The sequence below is a fragment of the Arachis stenosperma genome, chromosome 7 (genome assembly GCF_014773155.1).
Source record: "Arachis stenosperma cultivar V10309 chromosome 7, arast.V10309.gnm1.PFL2, whole genome shotgun sequence".
Lineage (NCBI taxonomy): Eukaryota > Viridiplantae > Streptophyta > Magnoliopsida > Fabales > Fabaceae > Arachis > Arachis stenosperma.
The window spans coordinates 48,934,327-48,942,098 of record NC_080383.1 but is presented as its reverse complement, the minus strand read 5'-3'; the positions used below and the strand labels follow the sequence as shown (position 1 = coordinate 48,942,098).

The window sequence follows — 7,772 nt, the reverse complement described above, 5'->3', positions numbered from 1 at the left end:
TCTTCCATTCAATTCCGCTTGTTCTTTGTCCAAGATCACTTGTTCTTCACATGATGAGGTGATGATGACGTCCATCACCATTCTCACTCATGAACAAAGTGACTGACAACCACTCTTGTTCTACACGCATCTGAGGCTTAGTGAATATCTCTGGATTCTTTAATCAGAGTCTTCGTGGTATAGGCAGGACCTGATGGCAGCATTCAAGAGAATCCGGAAGGTCTAACCTTGTCTGTGGTATTCTGAGTAGGATTCAATGACTGAATGACTGTGACGTGCTTCAAACTCCTGAGGGCGGGGCGTTAGTGACAGACGCAAAAGAATCACTGGATTCTATTCCGGCCTGATTGAGAACCGACAGATGAATTCCGCTATGACCGTGACAGGGGCATATGCAATCGCTTTCAATGAGAGGATGGGAGGTAGCCACTGACAATGGTGAAACCCTACACGAGCTTGCCATGGAAAGGAGTAAGAAGGATTGGATGAAGGCAGTAGGAAAGCAGAGAGACGGAAGGGAAGGCATCTTCATGCGCTTATCTGAAGTTCCTACCAATGAATTACATAAGTATCACTATCTTTATCTTTTATGTTATTTTCGTTCATCATCATACATTTGAGTTTGCCTGACTAAGATTTACAAGATGACCATAGCTTGCTTCAATAGCAACAATCTCCGTGGGATCGACCCTTACTCACGTAAGGTATTACCTGGACGACCCAGTGCACTTGCTGGTTAGTTGTGCGAAGTTGTAGTGATCACAATTTCGTGCACCAAGTTTTTGGCGCCGTTGCCGGGGATTGTTCAAGTCTTGAGCAAGCTTTTGGTAACAATGCCTGAGATTGTTCAGTTTGGACAACTGACGGTTCATCTTGTTGCTTAGATTAGGTATTTATTTTTTTTTCGAAATTCTTGAAGATGAATTCTAGAGTTTCATGATGATTTGTTGAAATCTGGCTGGCTGAGAAGCCATGTCTAATCTGATTGGACCGAGGTTTCAACTTATCACCACAAGAGCTTGTTGATTTTCATCAATTTTGCTTTTGGAACAGTGATCTGCTAAGGCTTGGCTGACCTTTGGTCATGTCTAGTGTTTTGGACCGAAGCTTTCTTTGAAAGCTTGGCTGGCTGTGAAGCCATGTCTAATTCCTGGACCGGAGTCTTAGACTAGCATTGCACTGATTCCTGGAATTCTCATTAAGAATTTTGATATCTTTTTCCACTTAATTTTCGAAAAACACAAAAAAATTTACAAAATCATAAAAACCAAAAATATTTGATGTTTCTTGCTTAAGTATAGTATCTCATCTTAAGTTTGGTGTCAATTGCATGCATTCATTCATGTGTCTTAAGGATCTTCAAATAATTCTTGATGATTTCTTACTCTGATCTTTGAATTCTTTTGGCTTGAGTGTTTATGTGTCTCATATAGTGTCAGTAGTATACAAACTGCTAAGTTTGGTGTCTTGCATGCATTATTAATTGATTCTTGTTGCATTTTGATTATTAAAAATCCAAAAATATTTTTAATTTGTGTCTTTTCAAGTCAATGATACAAAGAATTGAAGATTCAGAACATACTGCAGAGGAATTATACAGAAAAAGCTGAGCATTCAAAAATGCCCAGTGAAGAAGGCAGACTGGCGTTTAAACGCCAGCCAGGGTACCTGGTTGGGCGTTTAACGCCCAAAGAGGTAGCATTTTGGGCGTTAAACGCCAGAATGTATACCATTCTGGGCGTTTAACGCCAGGATGGTGCTAGGGGGAAGATTTTGTTTTCAAATCAATTTTTTTTCAAGTTTTCAAAGTTTTTCAAAATCAAATCTTTTTCAAATCATATCTTTTCAATCAAATGTTTTCAAAATCAATTTCTTTCCTTTTTCAAAGATACTTACTAACAATTAATGATTTGATTGAACATTTTTTGCCTTTTCTGTTGAGGAAGGTTTTATGTTTGAATCATATCTTTTCTTGTTAGGCAAGTCACTAATTTTCAAAATCAAATCTTTTAAAATTGTTTTCAAAACATATCTTTTAAAATTGATTTCAAATCATATCTTCTCAATCACATCTCTTTAAAACTAATCATATCTTTTTAACCTCATCTCTTTTTCAAATAGTTTTCAATCAAATCTTCTTAACTTCTAATTTCAAAATCTTTTTCAAAAATCACTTGATTTCTTTTTTACTTTGAATTTTCGAAAATTATCAATCAAATTTTCAAAATGTTTTCAAATCTTTTAATTGAATTTTCGAAAATCCTCTTCCCTCCTCCTCACATCCTTCTATTTATGGAGTACTACTCCTTCTTAATGCACAATTCGAACCTTATCTAATTAAAGTTCGAATTCTTCTTCTCCTTCTTCTTTCTATTTCTCTTTTCCTCTGACACCTCAAGGAATCTCTATACTGTGACATAGAGGATTCCACATTTTCTTGTTCTCTTCTCTTTCTTATGAGCATGAGCAGAGACAAAGGCATTCTTGTTGAAGCTGACCCTGAGCCTGAAAGGACCTTGAAGCGAAAGCTAAGAGAAGCCAAGGCACAACTCTCTTTAGAGGACCTGACCGAATTCTTCAAGGAAGAAGAACCCATGGCAGCCGAAAACAACAACAATGCCAACAATGCAAGGAAGGTGCTGGGTGACTTCACTGCACCTACTCCTGATTTCTATGGGAGAAGCATCTCTATCCCTGCCATTGGAGCAAACAACTTTGAGCTTAAGCCTCAATTAGTTTCTCTAATGCAACAGAATTGCAAGTTCCATGGACTTCCAATGGAAGATCCTCATCAGTTTTTAGCTGAGTTCCTGCAAATCTGTGACACAGTCAAGACTAATGGGGTAGACCCTGAGGTCTATAGACTGATGCTATTCCCTTTTGCTGTAAGAGACAGAGCTAGAATATGGTTGGATTCTCAACCTAAAGAAAGCCTGGACTCTTGGGAAAAGCTAGTCAATGCCTTCTTGGCAAAGTTCTTTCCACCACAAAGATGGAGTAAGCTTAGAGTGGAAGTCCAAACCTTCAAACAGAAGGATGGAGAATCCCTCTATGAAGCTTGGGAAAGATACAAACAATTAATCAGAAGATGTCCCTCAGACATGCTTTCTGAATGGAGCATCATAGGTATTTTCTATGATGGTCTCTCTGAACTATCCAAGATGTCTTTGGATAGCTCTGCTGGAGGATCTCTTCATCTGAAGAAGACGCCTACAGAGGCTCAGGAACTAATTGAAATGGTTGCAAATAACCAATTCATGTACACTTCTGAAAGGAATCCTGTGAACAATGGGACTAGTCAGAAGAAAGGAGTTCTTGAGATTGACACTCTGAATGCCATACTGGCTCAGAACAAGATATTGACTCAACAAGTCAATTTGATTTCTCAAAGTCTGTCTGGAATGCAAAATGCACCTGGCAGTACTAAGGAAGCTTCATCTGAGGAAGAAGCTTATGATCTTGAGAATCCTTCAATGGAAGAGGTGAATTACCTAGGAGAACCCTATGGAAACACCTACAATTCTTCATGGAGAAATCACCCAAATTTCTCATGGAAGAATCAAGAGAGACCTCAACAAGGTTTCAATAATAATAATGGTGGAAGAAATAGGCTTGGCAATAACAAGCCTTTTCCATCATCTTCTCAGCAACAGACGGAGAGTTCTAAGCAGAATACCTCTGACTTAGCAACAATGGTCTCTGATCTAATAAAGACCACTCAAAGTTTCATGAATGAAACAAGGTCCTCCATTAGGAATTTGGAAGGACAAGTGGGTCAGCTGAGCAAGAAAATTACTGAACTCCCTCCTAATACTCTCCCAAGTAATACAGAAGAAAATCCAAAAGGAGAGTGCAAAGCCATAACCATGGCCGAATTCTGGGAGGAAGGAGAGGAGGTGGACGCCACTGAGGAAGACCTCAGTGGGCGTGCACCAACCTCCTCTGAGTTCCCCAATGAGGAACCATGGGAATCTGAGGCTCAAAATGAGACCATAGAGATTCCATTGGACTTACTTCTGCCATTCATGAGCTCTAATGAGTATTTTTCCTCTGAAGAGGATGAGTATGTCACTGAAGAGCAAGTTGCTAAATACCTTGGAGCAATCATGAAGCTAAATGACAAGTTATTTGGAAATGAGACTTGGGAAGATGAACCTCCCTTGCTCACCAAAGAACTGGATGACTTGTCTAGGCAGAAACTGCCTCAAAAGAGGCAGGATCCTGGGAAGTTTTCTATACCCTGTACCATAGGCACCATGGCCTTCAAGAAGGCCTTGTGTGACTTAGGGTCAAGTGTAAACCTCATGCCCCTCTCTGTAATGGAGAAATTAGGGATCCTTGAGGTGCAAGCTGCAAGAATCTCATTGGAGATGGCAGACAACTCAAGAAAACAAGCTCATGGACTTGTAGAGAATGTTTTGGTTAAGATTGAAGACCATTACATCCCTACTGATTTCATAGTCCTAGAGACTGGGGAGTGCATGGATGAAACCATCATCCTTGGCAGACCCTTCCTAGCCACAGCAAAGGCTGTGATTGATGTTGATAGAGGAGAGTTGATCATTCAAGTGAATGAAGAATCCTTGGTGTTTAAGGCTCAAGGACATCCCTCTATCATCATGGAGAGGAAGCATGAAGAGCTTCTCTCAAAACAGAGCCAAGCAGAGCCCCCACAGTCAAACTCTAAGTTTGGTGTTGGGAGGCCACAACCAAACTCTAAGTTTGGTGTTGAACCCCCACATTCAAACTCTAAGTTTGGTGGTGGGAGGTTCTAACACGGTTCTGAGCATTTCTGAGGCTCCATGAGAGTCCTCTGTCAAGCTAATGACATTAAAGAAGCGCTTGTTGGGAGGCAACCCAATGTTTTATAGTTAACTACTTTCTTTTGTTATTTTATCTTTTTTGTAGGTTGATGATCATAAGAAGTCACAAAAACAATGAAAAAAGCAAAAACAGAATGAAAAACAGGAAGAAAAACAGCACACCCTGGAGGAAGAAGCTGCTGGCGTTTAAACGCCAGTAAGCCTAGCAGTTGGGCGTTTAACGCCCAGTCTGGCACCATTCTGGGCGTTTAACGCCAAAAAGGGGCACCAGACTGGCGTTAAACGCCAGAAAAGGGCAAGAACCTGGCGTTAAACGCCAGGAATGGGCACCAGCCCGGCGTTTAACGCCAGAAATGCCTCAAAACGTGATTATTGAGTGACATTTGGTGCAGGGATGACTTTTCCTTGACACCTCAGGATCTGTGGACCCCACAGGATCCCCACCAACCCAACCACTCTCTCTTCTTCTTCACCCATTCACCAATCACCTCAACATCTCTTTCTCTTCACCACTCACATCCATCCTTCATCAAACACCACTTCTCCCCCTCTTTTGGCCGAACCACAAAGCCATCTCCCTCTCCTCCATTTCTTCTTCTTCCACTCTCTTCTTTCTTCTTTTGCTCGAGGACGAGCAAACCTTTTAAGTTTGGTGTGGTAAAAGCATTGCTTTTTGTTTTTCCATAACCATTTATGGCATCCAAAGCCGGTTCAACTGAGAAGGCATGACCTCAAGCCCATCACTAAGAAGAAGATGGAGCAAACAAGAGACCCCTCTCATCAAGAGATCCCTGAGATACCTCAAGGGATGCACTTTCCTCCACAAGACTATTGGGAGCAAATTAACACCTCCCTATGAGAATTGAGTTCCAACATGGGACAACTAAGGGTGGAGCACCAAGAACACTCCATTCTCCTCCATGAAATTAGAGAAGATCAAAGAATCATGAGAAAGGAGCAACAAGGACAAGGAAGAGACATTGAGGAGCTCAAGCACTCCATAGGATCTTCAAGAGGAAGAACAAGCCGCCATCACTAAGGTGGACCCGTTCTTTAATCTCCTTGTTCTTTGCTTTTCTGTTTTTCGAAAATTATGCTTTATGTTTATCTATGTTTGTGTCTTATGATCATTAGTGTCTTAGTGTCTATGCCTTAAAGCTATCAATATGAATCCATCACCTTTCTTAAATGAAAACTGTTTTTATCACAAAAGAACAAGAAGTACAGGATTTCAAATTCATCTTTAAAACTAGCTTAATTAGTTTGATGAGGTGACAATACTTTTTGTTTTCTGAATGTATGCTTGAACAGTGCATATGTCTTTTGAATTTGTTGTTCATGAATGTTAAAATTGTTGGCTCTTGAAAGAATGATGAAAAAGGAGACATGTTACTGAGGATCTGAAAAATCATAAAAATGATTCTTGAAGCAAGAAAAAGCAGTGAATACAAAAAAAAAACCGAAAAAAAAGGGAAAGAAAAAAAGAAAAAGAAAGAAAAAGAAAGAAAAAGAAAGAAATAAAGTTGTGATCCAAGGCAATAAGAGTGTGCTTAAGAACCCTGGACACCTCTAATTGGGGACTTTAGCAAAGCTGAGTCACAATCTGAAAAGGTTCACCCAACTATGTGTCTGTGGCATGTATGTATCCGGTGGTAATACTGGAAGACAGAGTGCTTTGGGCCACGGCCAAGACTCAATAAGTAGCTGTGTTCAAGAATCATCATACTTAACTAGGAGAATCAATAACACTATCTGGATTCGGAGTTCCTAAAGAAGCCAATCATTCTGAATTTCAAAGGATAAAGTGAGATGCCAAAACTGTTCGGAGGCAAAAAGCTACTAGTCCCGCTCATCTAATTTGGAGCTTAGTTTCATTGATAATTTGGAGTCTATAGTATATTCTCTTCTTTTTATCTTATTTGATTTTCAGTTGCTTGAGGACAAGCAACAATTTAAGTTTGGTGTTGTGATGAGCGGATAATTTGTATGCTTTTTGGCATTGTTTTTAGTATGTTTTTGGTATGATCTAGTTAGATTTTAGTATATTTTTATTAGTTTTTAGTTAAAATTCACTTTTCTGGACTTCACTATGAGTTTGTGTGTTTTTCTGTGATTTCAGGTATTTTCTGGCTGAAATTGAGGGACCTGAGCAAAAATCTGATTCAGAGACCAAAAAAAGGACTGCAGATGCTGTTGGATTCTGACCTCCCTGCACTCAAAGTAGATTTTCTGGAGCTACAGAAGCCCAATTGGCGCGCTCTCAACGGCGTTGGAAAGTAGACATCCTGGGCTTTCCAGCAATATATAATAGTCCATACTTTGCCCAAGATTTGATGGCCCAAACCGGCGTTCAAAGTCACCTCAAGAAATTCCAGCGTTAAACGCCGGAACTGGCACCCAAATGGGAGTTAAACGCCCAAACTGGCATAAAAGCTGGCGTTTAACTCCAAGACAAGTCTCTACACGAAATTGCTTCATTGCTCAGCCCAAGCACACACCAAGTGGGCCCGGAAGTGGATTTTTATGTCATTTACTCATTTCTGTACACCCTAGGCTACTAGTTTTCTATAAGTAGGACCTTGTACTATTGTATTTGACATCTTGGTAGCTATCTTTGAGTTTTATGCTATCTTAGATCATTTGGGAGGCTGGCCATTCGGCCATGCCTAGACCTTATGCTTATGTATTTTCAACGGTGGAGTTTCTACACACCATAGATTAAGGTGTGGAGCTCTGCTGTACCTCGAGTATTAATGCAATTACTATTGTTCTTCCATTCAATTCCGCTTGTTCTTTGTCCAAGATATCACTTGTTCTTCAACATGATGAAGGTGATGATTGACGTCCATCACCATTCTCACTCATGAACAAAGTGACTGACAACCACTCTTGTTCTACACGCATCTGAGGCTTAGTGAATATCTCTTGGATTCTTTAATCAGAGTCTTC

General features: G+C 40.1%; 1 non-coding gene across 1 annotated transcript; it reads right to left on the bottom strand.

Moving 5' to 3' along the window:
- Positions 1-2,999: 2,999 nt before the first annotated feature.
- On the bottom strand, positions 3,000-3,107 carry LOC130942265 (small nucleolar RNA R71). The gene has a single exon (XR_009070843.1). It is a non-coding gene; the product is annotated as a small nucleolar RNA R71 (small nucleolar RNA).
- Positions 3,108-7,772: the final 4,665 nt, after the last annotated feature.